The sequence below is a fragment of the Trachurus trachurus genome (assembly GCF_905171665.1).
Source record: "Trachurus trachurus genome assembly, chromosome: 12".
NCBI lineage: Eukaryota > Metazoa > Chordata > Actinopteri > Carangiformes > Carangidae > Trachurus > Trachurus trachurus.
The window spans coordinates 21,494,890-21,512,467 of NC_139908.1; positions in this window are offsets into that span (position 1 = coordinate 21,494,890).

A 17,578-nucleotide genomic window follows, 5' to 3' on the forward strand; every position below is an offset into this window, starting at 1 on the left:
TGTGGGCTATACTCTCACTGGGTAAAGTATTAATTCAGCACACATTTGAAACAACACAAGTGTGAGGGCCTCGTTTAGTGAGGTCAAACTGTAAAGCGAAGAAGACGGCATGTATGTGTTTGCGTGTGTGTGTTACGAAACATGTTTTTTCAAAAAAAAAAAAAAAAAAATCAAACCTCTGTTGTACAACATGGTTGGTTGCCAAGGATATTCTGGTTCAGTGAGGGCATCTTTTTTAGCATTACATGCACTTTGCAATTAAAAATAATTCAGATAGGGAAGTCTATTACAAAGATAATTGGTCAGTAGTTATGGAAACAAAGTGGAGAGAGGAAGAGGGAAAAAAATATTCTCCCTCTGTATAGAAAATGCCTTGGTTCTGAGAATGTCCAACATAACGATGAGCATGAGCTGCAAAAATATATTATAAAGTCACTGAATTGGCCCATTACAGTTCAGGGACTGAAGTGCTAACCCTGAGACGTCTAAATATCAAATAGGTTCATATACGTCCGTGGCCTTGTGTCAGATTGTATGTGATGGAATGGCATTATGGTTCTCTCTTCAGATGAATGCCCTGTGTGGAGGCTTGGTACATTTTGCAGTTGAATCCTTGAGTGTGACTTTTGTTGAAAAGCAGATTATTAGCAATGCAAATTGATGTGAGGTGTTGAAAGACTGACATTCAGGATGACACATATGATGTTTTGCACAAATGCCATTATGTTGATCCTTGTGATCTTCATTGTGATCTTCCATTTATCATATCAAGTGCCAATATATGTGGTTTACTGTCCTCTGGGGACATTTGTTTCATTTTGTCAATCGTGTAAGAATGTCAGGGTGTGTGTTTGGATGAGATGCTGCGGGCAGTAATCATTCACTGATGTGTTCTTTATTACTTAGCCAAGCTGAGGCATTTAAAACCATCGACTGTGAATTAAGCTGGACGTAGTTTAATTATTGTTATTTGCACACCCAGAGTTTTCTTTCATTTGCTCTTATCGTATTGATATGAAAAGTCATCTGTGGTGGCACAAAGAGCATCACAATCTTGAGATGAGTTAAAAAAAAAAAGATTATTCCATTTTAAAAGTCCAACTTTTCTCCGGCAATATGGTGTTTCTTTTTTTCAAATTGATGTTTTAAATGTCAAAGCAGTTGTTTAATTTACAGTTATGAGGGTATGACATCTATGGTACTTGAAGGTAATAGAGATGAAATGATGTAATGTGAGCCTCATCATTCTTACCTTATTGTTGTCTGCCTTTCTATTAATGTTTTGTACTTACATATTTTATTTAAAGTCTCTGTCACACCATAGGGCCTGTGGTGGTCGGCGGCGGCCCTAGGAGTGTGGCTCTCGCTGCCGGGGCCGTCCTTGATTTTTCTGCACAGAAGGTGGCGACCCTAACTGTGATATCATCCGTAGTTTTGAAGCTAAGAGTGGGCTGCTGTGCTGTCGCCATCTTGGCATTGCCTGACTGCTGAAATCTTAGGCAACGCGATGGGTCGTCTGTGGAGCCAACACTTCAGCACATTACATATTGGGCTCTACTTTGGTAGACTAGGTGCAGGCGAGGCGCATCTGCCCTGCGCCTCGCCTTCGCTTCGCCAACGGGGAGTGGCTAGGAGCAGATTGCGATTTTGCTTCGAGACGCAGCGGAGCGCATCCCGCCTACTTCCCTCCCACCGGCGCAAATGGCATAGAGGGAGGAGAGAAGGCGTGGAGTGGGTTTGACACAGCCGAGTCAGATCTTCACCAATCAAATGAGCTCCTCTCCTCGCCTTTAAATCCGCCGCGCGCGCAAGGCGGACGTTTGATTTCACCGTGGAAGAGAAGATTTGAATCAGCACCTACAGATTGCAGCATAGACAGTACATCTATTATCGATTGTCCCGTCACACTTATGACACATCAAAGGCTGCACAGATGAAAGATGAGGATGGATTACTGCTGTGTTGACACTACACGATTATCTGCTATATTTATGTATTTACTTATTGATTTATTGAGCCGCATCGTCACGCGACCATAACAAATAAAACTGAAAGCAAATAAACCACAAGCAGCCTGGCATCATAGTGAGCAGATATTCACAACTCCATCTCAGGTAAATTCTAAAGAAAAAAGAAAAAGAGAGACGCTCCGTGATCTCCGTTAAGCACAGCTGTTTGTTGTGATCTGTGCACACCTGTTTAAATATAGGTTACTAAATATGAGTGTCTTTATTAATGGAAAAGGGGTGTGTGTGTTTTTTTTGTTTTTTTTTACTGGGCAACAGCTCTCAATCTGTCAGAGCAAGTGAGACGGGAGGAAACTGATGTTCTGGTCCGGTCCAAGCTGGCAGTGTCCGGTCGCGCGAACAGACCTCACGGGCTGATGATGCAAAAGTAGTCTGGGAGGGAGGAGGGAGGAGGAGGGAGCAGGTCTATCTATCTATCTAACCTATATTTAAACACGTGTGCACAGATCACAGCATAAACAAACAGCGCTGTGCGTAACGGAGGCATTTCAGTTTTATTTGTTATGGTCGCGTGACGATGCGGCGCTGGCCCCTAATAAATCAATAAGTAAATAAATAAATAAATAAATAAATAGCTGATCATCTGCAACGGCACAGTGTGTAGTGTCAACACCTGCTCTTGGGACATCCACGGCTGTCTCAGTCCCTCCCTGGTTTCATCTGTGTTAATTCAGTCAGGCTGAGTTTCCATTACGCATGCCTTTGATCTGCCATCAGTGTGACGGGACAATCTATATAGATATAGGTGTATGTGCTGATTCAGATACAATACATAGGGGTTATTGTGATGATTATTATTATTATTATTGTTGTTAATTGCATTTAAATGTGCCTGGAACTGTGGAAATCTGCCTGTGAGGTCTTGGTGACGTGGGCGCACTGCGCGCTGGGCAGTCAAAATACCAGTCCGCTGGCTGCGCTTCGCCTTGCGCTGAGACTAGACCAGGTTGGAGCTGGCGAGCTTTCGGCGCACTCTCCGCGCGGTCTATCTGTAACAAATTGTCACTGCGCCACGGCGAATCTGTCGACACCTCCCCCTGCTGCGCGACCACTCCCATCTCAGCGCACAGCAGTCTGCCAATTTACCGAATCCGCTGCGCACCTTGTTGAACTGGAGGAAAATACCACTTCGCCAGCTGCGTCAGGGCTCGCTTCGCTGCGCCACCCTGAGTTGCGCCACTAAAATAGGGCCCATTGTGTCAAACATATGCTGAAGCAGCTGTCGCTCAAAGTGGCCACAGTTGTCAGCGAAGAGAACATTTGCTGTGGAGACCAAAGCTGTATTTTGTAGACTTCAGACATGTTTATTTATTGAACATGTTTGTGAGCATTGACTCACTTTTTGAGCCATCCTCGAGTGATCATTTAAAGGGGACATATTATGGAAATATCACTTTTTGAAGGCTCTTCAACATATATTTGGGTATTTGCCTTCCGGCCTCCAAAATGTGAGAATTGACAAAAAATCTGTAATGTGCATGCTCCTTGGGTTGAAATCCACATACAAGCTGTTCCCTCAGTTGTCTTCCAGTGATGCAACTAGGATTTGAATTTGCATAATCCCACCCCTACCTGGGACCAGTAGAAGTGGTGGGGCAGGTCAAGCAGTGGTTAATTTGCATTTAAAGGGACAGGTACTGAAACCAGCTGTTCTGAACAGGGCTGTTTTGAGAGGATGAAAAGAGCTGTGATGTTTGATCCTTGGGCTATTTTGACCAAAGGATGTCACAGATATGTCTTTAAGACACCTGGGAATTGGGGCGTCGCGTGGCGTAGTGGTTAGAGTGGGCGCCCCATGTATAGAGGCACAGTCCTTGCTGCAGTCAGCCCTGGTTCGAGTCCCGCGTCGGGCGCCATTTGCTGCATGTCATCCCCCCTCTCTCTGCCTCCCCGTTTCCTGTCTGTCTCAACTGTACTATCCATAAAGGCATAAATGCCCAAAAAATATATTTAAAAAAAAAAAAAAAAAAAAAAAAAAGACACCTGGGAACTATTTTAATTTGTGGAAAGGGGACAGAATATGTCACCTTTAAAGAATTGCATTTGTTTGCACTTTTCTTCCTGCCACTGCAGATTGCCACTTTACAGTAACACCATCATGTAGCCTATGGGTTAAAAACTGTATTACCCAACATATTCAATAATGTGACATTTAATTGTGCTTTTCTCACTTTTAAATGTAAGAACAGAAAAGTGGGTAGAATAACCATAGGAGTTATTAGTAAAAAAAAAAAAAAAAAAAAAAAGATAATTTGCGGCCAGCCAGAAGCTTTACATACTATGATCTGATGAAGAACTTGATGAAACAGTGGGTATAATGTGCAAAGATTATGTAATGTGTGATGGATTTCTCCACTATAGTTTTAAATATAAGGCTATGTTGTATAATATTGGTCATGCCATTAGATTTCAGTGGTAGGGATCGCTGTTAATGATAATGATCACATATGTGGCTCCTTCTTTTCACTCTGCTCTGGACAGGCTAGTTTATCATGTTGCACTTGTGTGAAGCCCTGATAATATTCACATTCATGCTTTTGAATGATGCCCTGCATGAAACAAAAGTGGTGTTGAAGCCACAGAAATAGTAAAAACAACCAGGAAAAAAAAACCTAGCAGCCGTGGCATTGTCCTGGGTACCAGCAGGCATGAGAAAGTCATGTTTCAAGAGTTCAGCCACGCAATGCTCTCTTTCGCTTGTCACAGAACTAAAGAAAGCCAGGATTTCCTAATGCCCAGAATGGGGAGCTCTCAACAGATTGATCTGCAGCAGGGGACTGTCCATTCTTTGAGCTAACCCTTTTGGTAGGAGAACAGTCTGGCAGAGACCATAGTCTGGTTTCCATAGCACGTCGCACCTGACAGGGGAAGATATAAATCTGTGGATCTGTCTGTCTGCTAGAGGTTACTCACGATGGACCCTTTCTGTCTGGACTTCAGCATGGGTGAGTCAAACACATGTTTATATTGTGAAATCGATAATAATCATACCATAGCCTTGTTTCTGGACAGCTGTGCTTGTTGTATGAGCCTTTTACTTTATTTCGGATTTCTTTGGCTTGAAGAATTTGCTGATGCTGATTTGATTATTATTCAAATCAAAATAAGATACTTCATCTCTTTGTTGATGGATGTCAGCTTTTTTAAAAGTCAGTAGGGGTTTCTAGTGCAGTTCTGAAAATAAATAGTATTAGTATTTTTCGCCATCAATCTCCTCAATATCCTGTCATGACAAAGTGAAAACGTTTATTTTACGTTTCAAAATTGATCAAAAGATAAAATTAAATTATCTAATTTCATAAAGTATTCAGACTATTTGCTGTGGCTCCAAACTAGTCAGGTGCATTAACTTTTCTTTAATTATTTTTGGAATTAAACCAGAACTTGATTTCAGTCCATCTAAGGCAAAATGAAGAGACTGGGTGTTGTATGGAAAGGTAACGCACCGGTGTATGTAAGGTCCCTCTAGAAGCTCTCTGTTGACCTCTGTTATAAGATTGTGGTGAGGCATGGATCAGGGATAAGGACTAAAATAATATCTGAAGCTTAGAGCGATCCCAGGAGCACAGTGGTCTCAGTAATTGTCAAACAAAAGAAGTTTTGAACCATGAGAACTCATCCTAGCACTGTTTCTACCGCCAAACTATAAGGAGTTAGATTCTCAGTAGTCCAAATACAGAGAGGTTTCGGTGGAAGAAAAACCTTCTCCAGACCCACGTCACATGTTTCCCAGAGACAGTTTACCTTTCAGTACGACAGTGACCTGAGGTGTACACAGCCAAGACAACACTGCAGACGCTTCGGGACATGTCTCTGAGTCTTGGCTTCGGCGGGGACACTCGAGGACAGTCAAAGTTTATAGAGCAATCTGTGAAGAGACTTAAAGACGGCAGCTCACACACGCTTCCCATCCAGACTGATGGAGTCTGACAACACTTTTGTCATTATGGGTTGTTGAGTGTTGGTGTGATGGGCTGATCTACAACACAATACAGTCTGCAAAAAGTAAAAGGGGTCTGAAAGCATTCTGAAGGTATTGTAATATAATACACAACATATAGTATGGTTTCATCAGTTCAATTGCAAAAAAATAATATGATTACAACTGCTGGTATATATATTTGTAGTTTATGTAGCTTAACTGTAACAATGCAGTGTTACATGTGTTACATGTAAGATCTGCTGCAGTATATCCCCACCATATTCCTGTTTGTTTGACATGGTTGTTCTGCTGGTACCATATGGAAGCTGTGTAAGCAAGCATAGACATCTAGAAAAAATAAAATAAAAAAATATATAAGATTCAACTTGACTCAGCTCTGTACACAAGTTGCAGACTGAGACTTGGCAGGATGGAAACCCTCATACTGTAGGGAAGCTGCTGTTTGTTTGTCAAGCAGGACTGAGGATTATTGATTTTGCAAGTGTGTGTGTGTGTGTGTGTTAGGGGGAGCTGGCACATACCCTTGGTATTCAAGCAGTTACTATTGCAACAGCTATGATGATTTCTAAGGAGGGTTAGACTACACCCACCAACTATCATGACTGTACTTTAGATTGCTTCATACATACATAACATTTTTTTACTGGAGGTGAAGAGTCATTTTCAAATCATTTTTAAATAAAACTTTTAATTCATGCCTTGCTGTACTTGCAAGTTCCTATTTTGAATCTTAAGGTAGTCTTAATACACAAAATAGACAAATATTCACTTGTAAAAATTCATCATCTTATCTAATGTGAAGGTCTAGCCCTTTGATCAACCAAAGTTCTCCTTTGCTCACACATGGGTTCGCCTAACTTCCAACTCAAACTCTGTGAAAAGAATCAATAGTGGGGTGAGGGCTCAGCTCAGCTGCAAACGTCCCTGCAGAGGAAGAGATAGCAACACTTTCATATGAAAACTGAGTTTTGGCAAACCGGTCTTCAGCAGGACTGTTTCATCAACCTATAAATCATTGAGAATAAACTTCATTTGGCATTATTTGGTTCTTTTCAGGGAGCTGGGGGAATGTGTAGCTGAAAATAATAAACAAGCTCGCTGATGTAGTCTGAGCCTTATTGTATAGAGCTTGTGCCAGTGTTTCCTAAGTTGAACTTTTATTTCAAAACTATTCCGAAAGCCTTAAGCGCTCAAGTTATAAATCATGTTCTGTGCAAGAGTTGCTGCAAGAACTTGTAACATTTGCAAAATACCCCCCCTATTGCTGCTTCAGCTGATGAGAGAAACTAAATGTTCCATCCATGCGGTGTCATGGCTGAAAGGCATCTCTGAATTCAAATAGTGGGAATTTGTAGAAGACGAAAAACTCTCATAATCTCATAACGCATACACTGCTGCAGATCTGGTGTCAGCAGAAGAGAAATGGGTAGAAATTCGTACCTTAAGTTGCCACTAATAACACAAATCTTTGTTTTCTCTTCGTTTTTCTCCTACTCTGCGGCTTTTTTTTTTCTGGTGAAGACTACGAGAGAAAGAGGAGTGTGTTGCACTAACACACCCTGTCAGGAGGCTGTAAGGTATTGATCGCGAGAGTGTATGATGATGATGGGCTTTGACAGCCCGCTGCGTGGACCTGAGCTGAGTCAGACAGGAGCCTGCTCCGTCTTCCGTCTGTAAGGGCCCAGGGTCACGTTGGCGAAAGCCTGCATCCCTCTGTTCGCATGAGTGCCCTCAGACACAGGCAGCCAGGCAGCAAGGAGACAGGAGCAGCACAAAAATATGGCTCCAGTTTTTTTTAACATTTAGATAAGAGCATCAGTTAAATGTCGATTAAGTATTGTTTACTTCAGCTGCCCGCTCTGACTTCTTTTGGTCATGTCCTATGTCTCCAGTCTTTTACCTTCTTGCTTTTCAACACCGTAGGGAGAATGGACATGCTGGTTTCCACATATGTCAAATGTAAAACAATCATGAACAGTGTTTCCTCTAGGATTTTTTTAAGGAGTGGCGCTCAGACCCACAGACCCCCCCCCCCCCCCCCGCGCACCTGTAAAGCCGGGTTTCCACCGAATCAACATCTCTTTTTTTTTTTCATCACAACTTCATGTCATGATGTATTTTTTGCTATTCAAACAAACTACCACAGGTCATATTTCTCTTAGTTTGATAACCTGGGCCTTCTTCAGGAGACTTTTGGTTAAGTAACCGCACGGACAGCTCCTACACAGGATCGTTCTGCCGTCTCGTCGTTGTCGGTGTCGCTGCCGTCATCGCCGTTACCCCTCCTCCCACTCGCACCAGCGGACGGCCGCGGAGAGGAGGGGGAGTTTATGCACGTTTATGTTACAGCGCAGTAGAGGATATGTCCTGTTAAACTTACTGTATGCGCTACAATAACATCATCATAACCCGACGGACTGACACACACCTTTTAGTTTTTTTTTCTTTTCCACCAGCACTGAGCGCGACGTCCGACACGAGAATCAAACCCGCTAATTAAAAAAAAAAAAAAACCACCGGCAACAGCGACCACTGATCTGTCCGGAGTCTGTTGTCATTCTGTCACCTGAGTTCAATGATTCTGCGGAAAAACAGGCTGTGGTCATCGAGGTGCAGAGGGGGTGCAAAGAGTAGATACTGAGCAAGATAGTTATCTGTAGTTTACCTTAGTAGCTACTCGCAAGGTGCAGTGCAGGACTCTGCTGTGAAGGTGGAGGCATGTGGCGGTGGTGGATTAGCGACAATTAGAAAAAAAAAGAAAAGAAATTTGAAGCAGCGGCGGCTAGGATTTAGCTGTGGCGGTACGCCACTGCTAAATGAATGTAGAGGAAACACTGAGAACATGTCAGTCACCACTTCAAGTGATCAGATTATTGTGTAACCAATAGTTCGAAACCTGAAAGAAACATTTTCTACTTGATCAAGATTGCAACTGAGGATTTTAAAGGTACATTGTGTAGGAATTACTCCCATCTAGCGTTGCGGTTGTATATCGCAAGTAACTCAATCGTATTTTTCATGCTGCATTCACATGAAATTGGGCAGACGGCAGACGGACGACAGCCGCTGCACTTAACGGCATAAACAAGCCTCTATGTAAACAAGTGGTCACAATACACGTGACAATATGTTGTCATGGCAATGTCGTATTGTTTACCTGACCCACGTTTTACCGGCTTTCTGTGACTAAAATGACATCTGGTTTGTTACTGACGGCCGTCTGCCCGACTGCACGTGAATGCAGCATCAGTGAAACGCTCCATTCCTCCTCACTGCGTTACCGCGGTGACTTTTCACAGACGCCACCTCGACCTGAGCCGACAGCTCCGGTGTCTCCGCTGAGTTTCCGTGGTTTCCTACCGTCACGCTGCCACTGAACGTAAAAACATGGCGACATGACATGGCAGCCAGCACAGACCTTACCCAATCAATTTTCGTGAATAGATAACAGGAGAAGTTACACAATGTGCCTTTAAGTTTTTTGTGTGTATAGGAACTCTCCATGAAATAACTCAGAAATCCCAGATTTTGCCTCTGGAAAAAAAGAAGAAGAAATTAATAGGTTTTTAGAAACATTGTGAGCCCTTAGTTTCTGGGAAAGCACAGCAAAGCCACTGTTGAGTGAATATGAATAGCTTCTGACTGTAGTAAATACATTAGGGTTTGGGCTTTTTGTGGGCATCAACGGTAACAAGGGCTTAAGCAACAGAGATCAAAGTTTCCTGACATGAATGTAAAGAGGAACTACTGGGTACTGCTTCCACTATGAAGAAAAAGCAAAGAAAGGAGAATGTATTGTCTGCCTCTTAGCATGGTGGGTGGGGTGGGGGGTTGTAATTCACTGATGCTGGATTAAATTGGGTTTTGATGACCCTTGTGTACAAGCTCTTATCTCTAATTAGTTGTGCTCTTAATAAGGTTTTTTAGTTTTGTTAACTGCAGTTTATGTAAGATCTATCTCTGGGTTCACAATGGACCACAGTGCTTTTTTTTTTTTTTGCAATGGTAGAAAATTGCTCCTGTTGCTTTTAGCTCTCTGTGTCGAAAAAACTTCTACACTCAAAGTTTCTCATATTTTCGAGAAGCAGAGCTAAATTTGACAAAAGTGCTTTCAGAGTAGTGCATCATGTCCCCATGTTCCTAAATATATTTCCCTGTGCTTCAGAACATACTTTGCCTTCAGAACGCGTTTCAGAGCCAGATCTCAATCAGCTGAGAATCATAATTCTTCATGATTCATGTCCAGTGCCAAACTTCAGAAGCGCTGCTGGGGGAGCAGTTTGGACTTCAGTTACTCCCTTTTTACACCAAAATTATCGCATGTAAGCAGATTTTAAAAAACAAAACAAAAACGAAAAACTGTGTAAACCTGTTTATGGCAAATAGCTCCTTTCCCACTGACACAGAACTGCAGGGACCAATGTTATCACATGCACTTAGAGAGCACACACAGACACAGGGGAGATAGAGTGAACTTCTAGCTGCAAAGCAAACATGGAAAACAGACACATTGCGTCTCATCCCCAGGTTGGTGCTGCTGCAAAAGTGTCAGAGCCTCCACATGAGACACTTCAATATGGCGCAAAAGTACCTTTCAAAATACTGTAAAAGGAGTTATTTGAAGTGGGAGTCATAGGTTGGGGTGGTGAATGAGCTGGTCGTACATCCAAGGCCTTTGGTGCTTTTACTGTAACTGGAAATCAACTTTTCCACGGCACGCCTTGACAACACCACAGTTATGGATTTTGCGAAATACAGTAAATCATTTTAGACGCGTTGTTGTTAAAAGCAATCTCTGTGTTTGCAGAAGCTGATCTAAATATACCAGGTTCTTATAACATTATTGTGTAATACAGGCTTGAGAAAAAAAAACTGTATAGTGCAAATTAGCTGTCACACAAGAATTCAGATGGTTCATTTCTGCTTCGGGGAAGGTTTTTCCACCACAGTTGGCCCAAATCATGTCCATGTATTATTTCTTAAACAGAAGGCTGACGTTGTGGACATGTGCTCTGCTCTCTGGACATGTGGTATTAGGTGTTCTGCTTTAGGTTTGTGTTTCTGCTGAGTGATTTATGTAGAAATAAATGAAAAGCAAACCTCCTGGCATTGGCAGCTCGGTACAAGCCCGCAGTGAGTAATCTCAGAATGTGCACTATCCAAGGCTCAAACTAATGAGCTGGACTGAATGAAAGCTTTCATCAAATCCACTTTAAACACTGTAAGCAGTGTTTCAGCCCTTAGGAGTCACTCAGCATGACTGGCTCTATAATCACCTCCAAATGTGTTTTGTGTGATTGTTGCCTCGAAGCCGCAGTCTTCCTCATTCTCTCACACCAACCTGATCTCACAGGAAATTTGTACTTATTTGTTTGAAGCTAAATGATGTGGATTTTTTGGTCACAGAGAAGCTGACTAGAAACCATGTACTTAACTCAAACACTAGGTAACACAATTACAAAATGAGTTACTAAATGTAAAATGTGTGTTTGTGAAGGATCTTGTTAAAGCCTTAGCCAAAAACATGGATAGTCTTCAACAATACTCGAGTCATGCTGGCTAGCAGCGTTGGCACAGCTAACTGAGGGTATTTCTACATTGTCAGTGATGAATGTACTGTAACACCTTAAGGATAAAATATTTTTTGGCTGCGTGGTTTGGTGAGTGATAGCATTTCAAGAAAGGAATGCTAATAAAAGCTTTGACTGCAGTTAAATGAGCTATTTGTTCGTTTTGCTATTGCTACATAGCCAACATTAGCATTAACAGCTGCTAACTTACCATTCAAGGGGAAACATTTTGAGTTCAGTATCAAACTTCACTGCTTTACTCTCCAAGAGCTGTAAAAAGCAACACTAATGTTGAATCTTTATTGTATTTGAATGATGTTAGCATGCTAACCAGCCAGTGCCTAACCTACACTTGCTGATAGCAACTCACTGCAACCTCTAATTCTTTTTTTAAGTCAATGGGCCACATACAGCGCAATTTGATTTTGAGTGGGCCAGACCAGTAAAATAATAACATCATAACCTAAAAAATAACTTATTAATAATTATTCCCTTTAAAGAAGTGTACATTATTCAGATGTGTACAGTTAATGACAACATTATGAACAACCTGCAATTTCTTCAGAAAAATACATGCAATTTCAACAACATTATGCCTCTTCTATCTTCTATGTAATTTCCCCACTTGACAAATTCATCCCATGGGCAGGATTGGACCCTCGGCCAAACATTTGACACCCCTGCTCTAATTGGTCCTGAAGACCCAGCTGCACAGAGGGCTGCATATTTCAACCTCTCTAATGCAGTTTACTGAAAAGCCTTTTATTTGCCTTGAGAAATTGAAAAGTAAAACTACTTCTGCAATCAATAAAATGTCAGAAAATAGAGAACACTTGAACTTTTAACCAAACATTCATGTGATAAAATGTTATCTTCAATGCTGTGGACAAAGTGTGTCCTTTCTGGTTCAAACATCCCCATTCACCGTCCACAGTCACTGAAACTACACCACGTGTAGTAGAAATGCAAACAGGATTATGTGGGTTTAAGTCTTAGAATAAACAAAATTCCCCTCAATGAGGATGCTCACACAATTTGAGTGTTTGCCTTTGCAATGAATACTGTATATTGATCACTGAGAAACCATCACAGCTGAGATGAATGTATCTAGTTCTGCTGAAACTACCACCTCAAGGCTAGAAGAATACCGTTCAAGCTGTAAGTGATTACAAGCGACCATCACAGGGAAGAAAAAAAATCATTTCAAACTGACAGCAATCAATAGCAACAATGGACGCAAAGAGAAGTGAAGGTCAGGCAGTAAATCCTGTCAATCAACTTAGTGAGGGGGTGTTTACTAGCTAATTTATAGCCCCCTGTCTTATTGTGCTTTGATATTTTTATTGGGACAGTGATCCATTTCAGAAAATTAGATCATTGCTTGGTTTCTTGAATGCCACATTTAGCTAGGTGGCAACCATAGCCAGTGTATGCAAGAAAAATAGCCTACATTTTGTATTCTTGTGCAACCTTGGGCATATTAGCATAGACTTTGTCCTGGCAGTCACGTTCCCACTGTGTGATATTGTTTGTATAAACAGACCTTCTGTAAAGCCAATGGCTATATCCCCCAGCAACACGCAACAATTCTGTGGAAATCCAATATCTCAATCAAGGATGTTACATACTTTTTTATGGTAAAATCCAAAGGTTAGGAAACAGGGAAAATAATCACCTCGTTTTTTTCCCCCTGTCTCACTGGCAATATGCTGCAAGGGTGGAGAGCTTTAAACTCTGTGGAGGAACAGGAAAAAAGAGGCATGAGGGTTGTTTGAAGGGGGAAACTTAGCATTGAACAAGTCCCATGGAGATTCACGGTATTCCCACAGAACCACGGAGCAATTAGTCACTCCTCATTAATGACTACAACTCCCACATGGCACGCCCCAGCTGCCGCTCTGCCACTGATCCAAACTTTATTTGATTTAATATCCTGACACTCGAAGAACGTTGAAAAATTCACAGAGCGTAACAAGGTGGGGAATTTTCTCAGGGAATAACATGTGGCAGCGGGAGGGACGGGAAGATGAAGGCGCAGAGAACTATTTTTTCCATCTGTTTGTATTTATACGATATCTAATTAGACAGTTGCATTACAGGCACAATAAATATCGTGTGGCTCCACTACCAAAATACAAAGCATGTAACTGAAAGTCACCACTCCTACGGTGATTGAAACGTGTAATACAAACTAGAGCCAAGTATCAGAGGTTTTCAAGTCCTTTAGGGAGGCCGAGGAGAAATCAGACGCACGCGCCAACAGACTCAAAAAAAAAAGTCTGCCATATTTCTGTTATTATGTCTTTTCCCTATACACTGCCTAAAAAGACATAATTTAGCTAAATTGCTAGAAAAAAAGAACAGAACAAAGGTCCTGGCAGAACTTAAGGATGCATTTAGCATAGAACAAAAGTTGGGGATTTTATTCCCCTATCATTTCAGTGACAGGATCTCTTCACAGCCAGAATAGAGAAGAGTAATGTCTCTAACAACCAATAGTTCGTCCAACTGACCCGGTATCATATGAATTACATCCATTTTGGATTATTCTCTACAGCTCATGGTTCCAGTTCAGTGCAGACGTTCAGTGCCAAAGTAGGAGGTTGTGTGTACTGTATGTGTGTGTGTGTGTGGCATTTTCCACTTTCCATGCAGGGGGTTGGACTTCATGTCCACTGCACTTAACATCTATTTTCCCTTTAATTAATCGCAATTGCAGCTTCTCCTTAAAATCTAAGCGTGCTGTGGTTCCCATACACAGGTACAGTGCTACTGCTACAGAATGTGACAGTTCATGAGATGTTTGCATTGGCTTTTCTCGATTCCACTCACATATGGTTTTAAATTCATGCTTTATTCGCTCTAAATGCTGATAAAGCTGAGCACTTTGGCTGTATTGTTGTACCTGATATTATACTTTGGCTATCCTATGGGATGATGAGGAAATCTCGGATACACTCACCTAGGTCTGTTCGTTAGTATTTTTTTTTTCTTGAGCAAAGCTCAAAACTTCCCTTTGAAATCCCGCAGGATTTTCATTCCCGTTTCATCTGCTGTTGGAGACGACACCACGTACAACCACCGCTGTTAAATAAAGCAGTTCAAAGTCTTTTAGTATATGGGTCACCTTGAAAGTTTCCAGCTATGTTACTTTCTCCTTTCTCTTCAGTCTCATGGGTCCTCGCGGCGTTTTTCCTTTGCGATCCTGTGCAAGTGGAGCAGGCCGGAGGACACATGAGCAGGGTCTGCCCCCGGCGCTCTCAGGTGATCCGCCCGGGTGTGTGGATCCGTTTACCAAGCCGGGCAGCTGCCGTGGGAGGTTTGAGCCCTCTTAAAAAAGTCCACGTCAGGCTATGGTTACAGGCTACAAAAGTCTGAAGCAGTATTGGAGAGAAGGGATAGCTCAGGGCCAGGGGGTGCTGTGGACCTCCTGCTGTGGGTTCAAAGAGAGGTTCCCAGCAGCTGTGGCTCTCAGGGGAGGTTCAGAGGGCCGCTGAGGTACTGAGGAGGGGGTTAGGGTCACATGGCAGCTCAGTCTGACCTCAAAAACCGACTTGCTGTGTTTTCTTGATTCCCTCATTTTTGAAAACAACAGATTCCTAATCACAGGAGAAAAACTATTAAACCCTTTCTCATGTTTTCCTCTCACTCTTATGATGCAATGCATTTTATTTCACCTAAGTGTTTTATTAATTATCACTGACATTCCAACAATCCAGTGCTGCTGCAACACACTGGGGTGATAAGAATGCCGTGCAGTGTATCTACTGTAGCTTATAACATCTTTGAACCCATGCTGAGAAAGCCTTGGAAAGAAAAGTGACTTATAAACCCGATTGTGCAAAACAGCTCATATTGAATCATAGACTTGGGAAATGCTTCTCAGTTACTTGATATAAACGCAAGGATTTTGCTCTGGCATTCATCAACTTGATGGCACTGGGTTATACAATGATATACAGCATTCCCTTTGAATGAGCGCAGACACTGCGATACAACGAGGCAGGACTCAAGGTTAGTTTAGCAAAGGAAGAAAAAAAAAAACATGGTTCGTCTGTGGATGTATTTCTGTGCTGCTGATGGTCCAGCTCCTCTGCAGAAAATGTTAAACAGAATCTGGACATGTTCTGGACATGGCAGAGTTACACCAGCTCCGGTCTAACAGGAAAGTTTTTGCAAATTACACGCTTTGAATTTGAATGCATTTCTGTGTATTAGTCACTGTGGCATTTCAACAACACCCACAGCACTTAACCAGTGTTCTCAATATGACTCTATGGAGCTATAACAGACTTCTTAAAGGGCTTTTAAAATGTGGAGTCAGTTTTAAGTTGTATTTGAATGATGTCTCCTGGCGTGATACGAGTGCGCTGGGGCCGCGGTGGCAGAGCTGTGTCCTAAACCACACGTTTTGGAGTGTTTTCTCTGCCGGCTGCTTTTCTTGGATTCTGTTGTCATTCGTACAGACTGCCAGTAAACGCGACAAAGAGCGGCTTAAATCCTTCTGCAGAGATGAACAGACAGAAAGAGATGCTGCTGCCTGCAGGAACAGGAGAACCCCTGCTGCTGGGGATTTACAGACAGGTGACAATTTAAATGGAAAGACCTGAATAAATATCAGATTTATAAGATTCAATTCAGGGCAAGGACGCTCACTCATCAGTTGCTGTGTATGGAATGGACTTGAGGTTAATGAAGAAGGCTGATACCAATCCTAACGTTTACATCTTGATTATGTTTGTCCTCTATGTGTTATATGTACTGTACATTTATTGGGTAAAACAAACCAATACGGCTTCATCCTCCCTTTTCCAGCTGCATGAAACAAGCCATTGTTGGGTTGTTGGCAGACATGATTATAGGCTTACATCCAGGTAAACACACCTGTCATGGTGTGGGTGGATGTGAGTGTTTGCTGTTGAGAAGTTCGTCTATAGGCAAATAATGTACCTCTATAGCTCTGTACCAGTAACTCTGACTGGTGCCATATCGGTCTCAAAAGATTTCATAACTCTCCACTACTGTGCTTTAAACCGCCTCGCACCCTGGTATAAAAACTAAGCAGGTAAATGAATGAAAGTAAATACAATTTAAATCTGGGCTTAATGCAAAGCTCTGCTGTATAGCTGCAGGGAGACTCTTCAAAAAATGTGACGATACATCAGGGTTAGGTAGCTGTGGAGACGCCATGCGATGAACATAATAAGTGTGAGACTCTTGCCGGGAAGCTGAGAAAGATTCGGTGTAACACACAATCTCACAGTGAATCAAACAGTGTAAATACGGACGCTGCATGGAACTGTCTCCAAGGCAGAAAATGAAAGAGTGAAAATACAGCAGGGAGCATATGGTCTGATCACCCAACACATCCATGCAGTGTTGGGAGTGGCTGTTAGCAACCGGTGAAATTCAACACAGCACTATGGATCAAAAGCTTTGCAACAGTTAGTAAAAAAAAAGGATATGTTTGCAATCGCAAAAAGCTGGAGTGAATGCATTTTGCGTGCTGTAATCTTTACGACTGTCTCGACTGTTTATTAAAAGATCCCCATCTGATGTGTTTCTAATGTAACTGGAAGTTCCTCCAAAGTTTAGGTCTCTTAACTACAGAATTCTTGTATCCCCCCATCACTTACAATGAAAGTGCATAGGAACAAATCTCTTACTGGATTTACTGGATCTTTAAACCATGTGTTGGAATACTTCACTCACATCCCATTAACTGAATCAGACAAAAACATCTGGTTCATTTCATCTGGTTTAATTTGAATTTGAAGAAATCACTCAAACTCAATATCGCCATGTACATTCAAAAATGCCATGTGGAATTTTCCTCTTATGCATTTCAAACCAGTAAATATTTGCAATATTTGTTACTTAAAAAAAACAAAAAAAACTCTTAAGTGTGAGTAGCCCCATTCATTATTGTATTTCCTGAGCTTTGATCAGTGAATGAACCAATCGTAGATCTTCAGATAAAGTGGAACTGTAGTACATGTGTATCTGACTTTTCAATCACCCTGCCTATTCTTGTCTCC